We start from the raw sequence: 11,741 nt of genomic DNA, 5'->3' as shown, positions 1-11,741 counted from the left end.
AAAGTTCAAGCAATATGCTATCCAACATGATAGATGGCTCAGGCTGTTCAGAGCCTTGTAAGTTTTCAGCACCTCCATAACCTCTAAGCAACCAGCTCGTGTCTGACCACATGAAAACAGAACTTCCATTAGTGCAACTTACATCCTTTGCCTCTTAGGCTTTCATCACACATCTCAGGGAAAAGCACAGCTCTACCTTCTCTATATCCTCCCATTACAGTGTTGACATACAGCTTAGCATTTTCTTTTCCAGACCAAAGAAACTCATCTCTCATCTCTCCTCACATATCAACATGCTCCATCCCCTAAGTAACGGAATGGTTCTCTGCTCAACCTGCTCCACTATTTCCATGCCTTGCTTGTACTGGGAGGCCAACACTCCACATTCCAGATGCAGCCCCATGAGTTCCAAATAGAGGAAAAACAATCACTTCTCCCAGAATACTGGATACACCTTCTCTAATATGGCCTAAACTTTCATCGCTACAGACACACTGCTCTGTCATCTCAGCTTGCTTGTCCTGGTTCTCTACCAGGACCCCATGACTATTTTCTGCAAAGCTCATTCCTAAATAGTCACTAACCAGCCCATATTGAGGGACAAGGTTACTTTATTCCAGGTACATGACTTGATTAAATTTGTGAGGTTACCATCAGACCATCTGTTCAGCCTACCAGGATCTAAGACCTACCCTTGGGCTTACCAACCACACCCCCGATATGGTATCAAACATTTTAGGAATGAACAGCCTTCCACTGTCCAAGTCCATAATGAAGACTTCATCATACTTTCAGTCAAAACGTCTCAACACTTCTTGAGGGACTTAAGGCATTAAGCCTCAAAAATCTTTGTAGACCAAGATTTCATCTTAAGAGAAAACAAGAGTCAGCAGAGGAACAGATGAAGTGCTCCCCTTCAATCTCATAATTCAGTCATTGTTTTAATCAATATATGTAAACTCGAAAGTTCAGTACCTTTCAGTCTTGAGATTTACTTTCCAAAGATCCCATTTTTAAATGACATTTAACTGCATAACACATCAGCTTGAGATAACAATTTCAATTCCTGGTGGTGAAAATGCTTACCCCTATAAAATTAATAGTTAAAGCTTTCAAAATCTGGAAGACCATGCCTACTGTAATTCCCAAAACCTTCTTGGAAATGGACAAGACCCTAGTTCTCATCCATGCTCCACAGACTGTTCTTTAACACAGTATATATTATTCAGAAGAACAAAATCCTAGGATTCCCTTCTCCTGGCAGTCTTTGCAACTCTGGGAAACACAAAAGAATAATTAAAACTGCTTAAAAAAATCTATTGCCTGACAGGGACCAATCATCACCAAGGCTCAAAGGCTTCTGGAAGGCCTTTACAGGGAAAGAAATTACTGGCCTTTGCCCCTATCAAGTGAAGAAACTGAATGTGAGCAATACACTGCTAAAGCTCTAGCTACTGCTCTAGTGCACACTCTTCATCTCTAGCTTTACATCAATAGCTAAGCCATTTCCAAGAGAGTTCAGGGCCGTGAGTCTCTAACAAAAGCTGACATCCCTTTCCCAGGGCAAAAATCTAACCCAAGGCTTACTCTCTGAAGTCCCAACATATATTCTTCTCTGATGTTTCCTACCTGATATAAATCCTACGTGAGGTCCTTATCTCATATACACGCAACATAAGCAATAATTCAGGCTCAGTAAACCAAGGACAACACGTAGCCTTTTATGGTATGGAAGTATGAAGACAAAAAGTCATGTCCTCTGCCATACAAGAAAAATTCATGATCTATATCCTTTTTGCACCAGCTACACAGTGAAGCTTTTCTTTGTTATTAGATCAGCTATACAGAACAGGCCCTTAAAATCAGGTCTGTGTATAAGCTGGCATTTATGTTTAATACAACCAACCACACCTGCTGATTCTCTCCCAAGATCTACTTATAAATCAGCAAATGGTTCTTGCTCAGTTACAGATATTTATGTTTTTCTATTATATTGTAAACAGGACATAGGCAGTTACTTTGAGCGAAAGCATGCTCCTTTCCATTTAGATTCATATTTAAGAGGCAGAAATATTTACTTGATAGTTGTCATGAAGGTGGCTGTCCTGATTTGAGCTGGGATAGAGTTAATTTTCTTCCCAGTCACTGGTACAGAGTTGTGGTCTGGATACAGTGTGAGTGTAATGTTATAACACACTGATGTTTTTAGTTGTTGCTAAGTAGTGTTAGCTATACAAAGTCAAGGACTTTTCAGCTTCTCATACCCTGAGGCAAGAAAGCTGGAAAGGCACAAGAAGTCAGGAGGGGACAGACAGGACAGCTGATCCACAGTGGCTGAAGGAATATTCCATACTGTATGACATAATGCTCAATATATAAAACTGGGAGAAGAGCTGGCCAGGGACTACTGCTCAAAAACTGGTTCAACACTGGCATGCAAACAGTGAGCAACTGCACTGTGCATGACTTGCTTTGTGTATTTTAATTCTTCTATTATCATTTTCTTTATTTTCTGTCCCATTAAACTCTCTTTATCTCAACACACAAGCTTCCTCACTTACATTCTTCTGATTCACTCCCCCATCCAACTGGGATCAGGGTAGCAAGTGAGCAGCTATGGGATGCTTAGCTGCTGGCTGGGATTAAACCATGACAGTCCTGTTTGATGCCCAACATGGGGCACAACAGGTTGAGATAATGACAAACCTCAGAACACATTAGAAACTTGTTATAAGCATTCATTATACTAGTTTAACAGCTGCTGGTCACAGTGGTGATGCATTTGCTCTCAAAAGTTGTTGTGCTTGTTCTTAAAGCTGCATTATACAATACACAAGCTGCCCCCTGTGTTGTTTATCACCCATGGGAACAGGGCTAAGATATTCTGTATCTTAGGACAGAATTGCTGGTCGTGAAGCTAATCGGATACTTGTACTCAGCAGTTCTGCCATCTCCGTACCTCGGGAGCCATCTATAGGGAACTATTCAGAATGACAACTTCTACCTTTTCTCCTCAGAGACCCAATCCATGGGGAACTCTGGTGCCTCCCTTCATCATTCTCTTCTCCTCCAGGCTAATCAAAATAGCACTTGAGGATTTTGAATATCCTTGGGATATTTACACCAGCATTCCCATTGCTATGCCTCCTGCATGTGTTCGAGGTCTTGTTTAAGAGTAAAACAACTATTTAAGAATGCCACACAGACATCTGCCCCAAGGCTAGACAGTGATGAGTGGCAGGGTGTGTGGGATAGCGTGGGCAAGTGCCTAGGACACTGGGCACCTCCAGTGTTTTGGAACCCCATTCCTGAAAAAGTAGAAAATCTGGGAAAACTGGTTAAATATTTGGAGAAAGTATGCTGTCACTGGCAATTCCAGAGAGACACAAACCTTTGCAATGTGCTGAGGCCTGGTCCAGGCCTACTGAGCCCAGTTCAGCACTATGCAGTACCCTCGAGGGAAAAGAAAAAAAAAAAAGTCTCTGGATCTGATGACAAAATGAAAGGCATAGTGGATAGTCCAACCCCAGTGACAACCACTGTGGCTGAACCACAGCACCAACTCGTGCCTTCATCAGCCCTCCCCATATACAAGAACGTACATATATGTGGAGGTGGGCTCCTTTACTACGGGATCAAGAAGCAGAGCCATCACAAGACAAGGGGTCTCCTTTTGGCCAGTTTGGGTCAGATTTCCTGTGTCCCTCCCAACTTCTTGTGCCCCTCTACACTTCCTGTTGGCAGGGTATGAGAAGCTGAAAAGTCCTTGACTTAATCAGATGGATCATGGGCCATCGTCCAGGCAAGGACATCACCACCTGTCTGCTCATCATCTGATTGGCTGCTCCCATGTCGGAATAACAGGGCAAGGAGCCTAGAATTAGAGGGCAGGGAAGCCAAGCAGCTGGGATCCCATTCTACAGAAGGGGGTATTAGCTAAGCAACTGGAAATGGGGCACAAGCCCTCAGCCTGTGTGAGTGACTCCTGCCAGGTATGAAGGAAACGTGTCCCTTCAATGTTATGCCACCCGGGCAAGTGGACATCATGGATAGAGGTATCCAGTACCTGAGAGAATTAGCCATGCTAAAGGAGATTTATGATTATTTGGAAAATGAGCACTTACTCAAAGACCCAAAGCCAAGTGTACACAACCTGTGTGGTGAAAATTTGTATGGAATGCACCATCACTGTATGCCAACTCATTGTCAGCAACGACCTGGAAAGACAGAGGGACAAGTAGTGGATGAATTGGCTGCCCAACTCCAATAATACAAAGAAAATATCTCTTCCTCCCTATAGGCCTGGATCTTGGCTATGGAGAAACTGGTCCAGCAACTCAGAGGAGAGAGATTCACCCTACGCCCCACCTGTATAGACCAGTGTCTCAGCTATTAGGAGTGAGCATTCCTCTGCTCAAGACAGAGGATACAGTGGGTACACAAGACAAGTTACCCTGTGGTTTTATCTGCATTACCACAGAGAGGACGTGAAGTGGGATGGAAATATCTACCTCAATCCTAGAGGCATCCCTAGAGAGTAGGGGAGTTACAAGGAAAACTGACCACAAGAGAAGGTTGTTCCAGGAAAATTGCTGCTCCGGTCTCCAGTGGGCAGTTCCCCAGATAGAGTAGAAGGGCTGCTCTTAGTCCTGATTTTAACGAAGGGGCTTCTGATTCATATTTACAAGAACTGAGTCGAGAATACTACAGCCAGAACTAGAGGGGCCCTGCCTCCAGCCAAGTAGAGAAAATTAACAACTGGTTTTACTGGACTGCGGAGATTCGATAACAAGGCACAGCAGACCCACAGGACTACAAGGCTCTAGCAAACAGTGCTGCACAGGGTCAGAAACAATCTGTATTTCTGGAGTGACAGAGAGAGCCCAACAGCTAATTACACTGGTGGTCAAAGCAACCCTAATTGGGAACAAGTGGAAAAAGCACCCCATTGTGACTGGCTCTAAGACTTCATGCATTCTTGGCATAGCCTATCTCAGGAGAGGGTATTTTAGGGAGCCAAGAGTACTGGTGGCCTTTTGGTATAGCTGCCTTGGAGATTAAGGAAATAAAACAGGTGTGTACCTTGCTTAGTCTCTTGGAGAACCCTTCTCCTGTAGGGTTGCTGAGGGTCAGAGAACAATAGGTGCCATCACAACAATGCACTGGCAGCAATATCACACCAAGACACCCTGACACCCACCCAGAAGCTGATTCATGAACTGGAGAGCCAAGGAATGATCAGCACAACTCACTCACCCTTTAACAGTCTCGGTACAGAGTAACAGTAGACAACCATGGCCTGAATGAAGTCATGCCACCTCTGAGTCCAGCCACGCCAGACATGCCCGAACTTCAATACAAACTGGAATCATGGCAGCCAAGCAGTATGCCACCACTGATACTGCTACAGCAGTTTTCTCAAACCCTTTGGCAACAGAGTGCAGGCCATTTTGTACACCTGGAATCAACTACTCCAGGGCAGAAACACAGCCCTTCCATTTGCCATGGCCTGATCCAGACTACACTGAAACCGGGTGAAACTCTAGAACACCTAATTCAATTGATGACAACAACGTGTGAGGCAATATAGAAACAGAAGTTTTAATGACAGGGAAAAATAGTTCAAATCCTTCAAAAAACCAGTTCTGCCATAAAGCAAAGAAAGGTCAAGGGACTTGCACAAGAGATCCAGGACTACATTTGCTCAAAGACCTGGGTGCACATGGTGGGTAATACAGAAGGATGGGGAAATTTGATGTATAGCTCAAGGGAATTTGATTCTGGGTAATACTAGCCAGTAATTTGAATTGTATTATGTTATTTACTACAGAACATTGGAAGCCATCACTACTATGGTTGTTAAATGCCATGCCAAGGATTTTATAGCAGAATTACCCATATTAATCAAGAATTTTGACAATAGAACCAGACAAGCACAGCAGTGAAGGAACCAGCACTGGCTTCAGCATGAAACAATCCACTATGCACAGTCTCTCCTGCCCAGAAGGAATACTGTGACAGATGAAGCCCAAAGTTATGGACTAAAAGAACTGAACAGATGAGGGATGGCACACAGACTACAGGAATGATATATACGTATATATATATAAAGACATGAAAGGTGATAGCAATTACTTGGGATATATTGCAAAGTGTGGGATCTGGGCATGATGCAAATGGTATAGACTAAGGGCTGGATACTGTCCTGCTTTCAGGTGGAATAGAGTTAATTTCTTTCTAGCAGCTGGTACAGAGTTATGGTTTGGATACAGCATGAGAACAATGTTGATAACAACACTAAAAACATTGGTGTGTTAAGCAGTGTTTATACTAAGTCAAGGACTTTTCAGCTTCTCATACCCTGCCAGCGAGAAAGCTGGAGGGGCACAAGAAACTGGGAGAGAACACAGACAGGCCAGTAACCCCAGATTGGCCAAAGTGATACTCCAAATCATGTGACATCATGCTCAGTATATAAACTGGGGGAAAAGCTGGCCAGGACCTACTGTTCAGGAGCTGGCTGAGCATTGGTCAGCAATTGGTGAGCAACTGCACTGTGCATCACTTGCTTTGCATATTTTAATTCCTTTATTGTTATTATCATAATCTTCTTTTTCTGTCCTATTAAGAAGTCTGTATCTCAACCCATGAATTTTCTCACTTTTATGATTCTGTTTCCCATCTCACTGGGAGGTAGAGGGAAGGAGAGTGAGCAAACAGCTGTGTGGCGCTTAGTTGCTGGCTAGGGTTAAGCCATGACAGCAAGCAACATGTAATTAGATTATAAAGATCTAAAAGCCATAATCAAAGTTTTTGCAGATCCTATAAAATAATTTGCAGATAACATGTCAGTTTCAAAGCGAACATCAGAACTAAACTAATACCTTGATGGCCAACAGTCCCAAGGCAGTAATGTATCTTTTCATAATATGAGAATGGCCCAACATCAATCTTTTAGGCTTAGGTCATAAAAGTATACTGTAAAATGTCTCTTCCTCAGAAGGAGTCACTCTACAGGCTAGTCACTTTTAATAAGCCAGTGCTGTGGAAAACAAACAGTGCCAGAGTTTCCTGTTACAACGCACATGTGCTTCTGCTATTAAAAAGAGAATGATGTTTCTTTCAACAGAAAAAATGCTGCGCTAGATACAGGAGACGTAAATGACAAATAATCAAAGTATCTATAACAAACAATTTTAAACCTTATTGAGAATGCAGGAAGAAATAACTGCTCTGGTTTAAATAAAAAAATTCAAACTTAGAAGGCTCCTCTGCCTCCACCTTGCAGTCTCTCTCCAACATGTATGGATGTGCACACACACTACACAGTCCATGTGTTCACACACACTGCATCGTTTTGACATTCACAAAATGATTCCCTTGTCCTGCTTTGTGCCTCTTCAATTTACAAAACTCACAGTAATCTTTTACTAATATTGCATTTGCTTGCAATATGCTATCATTACACTACCACTACACTTACATTAGACTATCTATTTGTACTCTATGTATACCAAATACAAATTCATTTGAGTTAAATCAGCTTCACAGATCTTTTTTTATCCCAGAAAACTTGGGCTCACTTCTAACTTACTGACCTTAAAAATGCTGGCACTACATGAATCTACATTAAGCAAATAGGTATTGAAGCTTTGAGCAAGAACTCTACTTGAAGCTTGTTTGAAACAGCTACTGTACCTAACTACAAAGGCACAAATACTGGCAGAGTCAAGCAGAAATGACTGCAATCTACGAATAAGATCTGAATATTTTACTTTCATTTAAAAATGAACTACATGGAAGAACAGTGATATATGTCTGCTCACTATGGGGTTTATTTGTTTTGAGGGGTTTGTGTTTGTTTTTAAATAATCTGTGGCCATGAGAGTAGCCTTTAGGAAGCATCTCAGCTGACTAAAGATACTGCCAGGAAAAAATTAAGTATCAATATAAATCTTTAATATAGAGCCTACTATAAAAAAACCTTCCCTGTCAGTATGGCATGAGAGAAGCCAAATAGGGTTTTAAACCAGGAATTTTAAAAAATTTTGCAAAAGTTATCCCCATCAAAGGTAGCATACATGCCTGGGGGCTACAGCTGTAATTCTGAAATGAATTTCAGCATCACTATTGTTACAACAGTTTTGGGGGAGAAGACAATAATAAAACAAAGCACAACCCTACCCCAACAAACTACTTTTAAACCAGTACCTTAAAAAGGAGATGAAGACTGGAGAATGTACTTCAGCCACTTTAAACTGGTCTGGAGGTACAAAACAATCACAGGTATAATTTAACGCTGTGGATTCACATCTATTTTCAATGTCAATAGCACTACCTGAAAACATTATCACTTTCTGCTCTGCCTCAGCCAGTCACCACTACATTGTGCCAGAATGCTCTTCTTTCAGAACTGCTGGCTGAGATGTTCTTGCCCTTACTCTTTGAACTGTTTCACTGCAGAAGTGCAAAGTTAGCTTTAGTATTTTGAAACTTTGTGACTTTGCAGTGGGTTCCGAAGCCAGAAGCTTAGACAGCAGATCCAAGGGGGCAGTAACCTTCAACAGAAGAGACACTGCAAAAAAATAGGAGCACCAGGAGCTAGGTTAAGAGGTACAGCCTCTCTAGATATGTTAACACCAGAAAAACATATATGCTTGTGGTCTTTTCAGAGGTTCATTTTATATTCTTCTTTCTTGCACCTTACTGAAACATAGATGAAGCTAGTTAAATGCACATCTTCAAGCCCAGCTTGCACAGCAACCATCTGTCTCCCATGAACAAACTGCACTCTTCTATGCCGAGGCTTCTTATTTTTCTGGAATGCAGCTTGGTAGGTACAAAGAGATCATACCTCAGATAGTCAAGATGAACCTCACACAAAAACCTGAAAGCGGACTCTGAATTTAGCTTTCTAATCACAGCATATAGTACAGAGTCATCAGTTCCCAGGCTGATGTACTTCTACTCACAAAACCTTTATCATGCAGTTTCCTCCTTATTCAAGTTGCTGAAGTTAATTTCACACAGTTCTGTGGCCAAATGAAAACTTGATAAAAATACGAAGTGCTTTTCCTAGTTAGCTACAGAGAATTCCATCCTTGCCAGTGTGACTTGTGATAACCAAGCAGCCCTTAGCTCACACTGGCACCACTGCTAGAGAGTCAACTGAAGAAGTATGCAGTGTGATTCCCAGTAAGAAAGACTCTACTGTAGTCAATGTCTTTCATCATTCATCTTAGTTTTTCAGGTAACAACTTCAGCTTTTCTTTACCAAGGTGTCCTCTGAACACCATGAAGTCTGGAAAATGCAATCCCCTCTGTCATCTGCAAACAGCTTATCTGAGTCACAAGTAACTGTACAAAAAGTGATAGGTAAGGCAGGTGAAAGCCCAGGTTGGTTCATCAAATGCAGTAACACTGGGCTGAGACACTGCAAAGTAGGCTACTGCTACTACTGCATCTGCACGGGAACAAAATGAAAGTTCAAGCCTTTAGGAGCCATGATAGCTGTGCATAAACCAGCATACATGCTCTTGGACCATTTTCTTGGAGTAGAACTTTGGGGCACTGGCACTTGAGTGAAACGGGCCTACCTGGCTAATTCAGGTATTACCTGTTGAGGTTTATTAACCCTCAAGTCACATTTTGTCCTTAACTCAAACCCTGCAACTTGGGTGTGGCTTTATTATACCGCCTGCAAGACTGCTCTGTACTGCTCCTATCCCTACTGACCATACTATGACAAGATTTATATCCCATCATATTAGCTGAAGTACTTTTTGTTTGCCCGGATCTGCCCATATTTCCTGTAGCCAATGAGCCTGTTCTCACTTTCTACTGGGCTGTTCAAAACAGATGCACATGTGGCACTTGGATACTAGTATAAAAGTGATACCTGGCTAATACAATCTATTTCTATGCAGAATTGCTGTTTTGCTTCTCTAAATTCAGTGAGACCAAGTATTTTGAGTTACTTCGATTTCTCCTTTTCAATCATGAAGGTAACAAGCAGCAGCAGGTTTGTGTTAAAGAAATACCATCTCAGATTTTGAAGAAAAAGAACAAAAGTGTAACCAATACATTACTGGTATTAAAACTGAAGAATTTTACTCATTAGCATGAAGCAGTATGTCACTAAAAATGAGTTCACCCTTATTTTAAATTTAGGCGCTTCACACAACCTTATTTACCTTTCTCAAAGTCTGTTTAGTAAAAGCTTCAGATGCATTTTTGTGAGAATAAGGCAGCAATGGATATGAATTGATGATCCAGATCATCAGTAAATTGTTCCCAAACAGGTCTGAAAGACTAGAGTAAGTGTTCTGCAGCAGGTCTGCAAAACTACAGTAAACCAAAAAGCAACAACTGAGGGTTGGCTTGTTCATTCACATGGAAATCTGAAGAAGTCAGACACAAGGGTCAGGCTAGATGAGTGCTAGAGGTCCACTCAAATCAAGTCTGACTTGCAGAGTCTAAGAAGAGTTGTGCCCTTTTGCAACATGTTACATCACTGCAAAGTAAGTACAAACATTCATTCAAGACAACACTAAAAAAACCCCACAAAACAAACCACATTTGAGCCCTTCTTTCATTGTAGCAGCAGAACAATCAACATCACCTCCTTGGCACAAACCTGTCACTGATTTAATGACCTATACATTACTGAACTTCAGAGTAAGACACACTGGGCTACTTGACACCAACACTCTAGACTCTTGCCTGGCACTGTTGACAAATGGCAAGCAATTCTTCCTGTCAAAGACACCAAAATATGAAATCGAAACTGAAAGGCCTTAACTTGATCATCATTCTGCAGATACAGCATATGCAATAAAGCTATTTCCCAGAGAGTCTTCAAAACACATACTCTGTTGAAAGCCATAAATAAATAATTCAGAAAGATACAGACCAAAATATGCAATCTCTACAACAGGTATTTGTGTTGATATGGGTTCTATTTCATGACTGCAGTATTGTAATACTGAATTTACGTTTTTTAAAAATTAAGTCAGAGTACAAGAACATTAACTTTTACTACCCTACACAGGACTTCAGAAGGTGACAAAGAGCACAACAAGAGTTCTCATCATTGTCAGAAAAAGCAATGATAGAAAACCAGCAGCCAAAACATTTTCACTGACCTGGAAAAAAAAGAAGACATCAACCTTTACCCTTGAAAAGGTGATTCAAGAGCTGAAGCTACAGGGAACCTTGTAAGTGAAACAGAGAGATTTTCTGCAACTGATTAAAACAGGTGATTTAAGCAGTACTGCTGCTATCAGCACACTGAAGGAAATACAGACCTTGAGGGGAAAAAAGCCACACGCAGACAGTAAGCTGATCTCAACACACAGACGCAAAACAATGACTTCTACTGACACTGTACAGTCTTGTGTGAGAAAATACCTCTCCCAAAATCTGGGTCAGCAGACATTTTAGGTGGCAAAAAATTACATTCCTCCCCTCATTTATTAACAGTGCTTTGTTCTGTTACAGAAAGAAGCTACACTTGAAATCCTATTTTCTCCCTATTGAAACTAACATTAAGCAAAATTCAAGTATATTTAAAGAAGGAAAAAAACATCCTTTTATCCAACCTGCTCCAAAATTTCTGTTAAATCCATGGTCAACTGCAAATTAAAACACAGTCCAAGTAAAAGCAATTATATGCTCCCATAAATTTCCAAGTGGCAGAATTTGTTCTTACCTGTAATTGTAACCTTGTGAAGGTTCTAATT

At 41.3% G+C, this 11,741-nt stretch overlaps 1 protein-coding gene across 1 annotated transcript in view; it reads right to left on the bottom strand.

Annotated features, from left to right (window-relative positions):
- PPM1B (protein phosphatase, Mg2+/Mn2+ dependent, 1B) overlaps positions 1-11,738 on the bottom strand; it is a 39,493-nt gene extending 27,755 nt beyond the window's left edge. Inside the window, exon 1 of the mRNA XM_009081042.1 lies at positions 11,711-11,738. The gene's annotated coding sequence lies outside the window, so the exon portion shown is untranslated. The remainder of the gene's footprint in view (positions 1-11,710) is intronic.
- Between the last annotated feature and the right edge of the window lie 3 nt (positions 11,739-11,741).

This window comes from Acanthisitta chloris, unplaced genomic scaffold, assembly GCF_000695815.1.
Source record: "Acanthisitta chloris isolate BGI_N310 unplaced genomic scaffold, ASM69581v1 scaffold13420, whole genome shotgun sequence".
NCBI classification, from domain to species: Eukaryota; Metazoa; Chordata; class Aves; order Passeriformes; family Acanthisittidae; genus Acanthisitta; species Acanthisitta chloris.
Note: the sequence above shows the minus strand (reverse complement) of the source record. Positions and strands in the feature narration are given on the sequence as shown.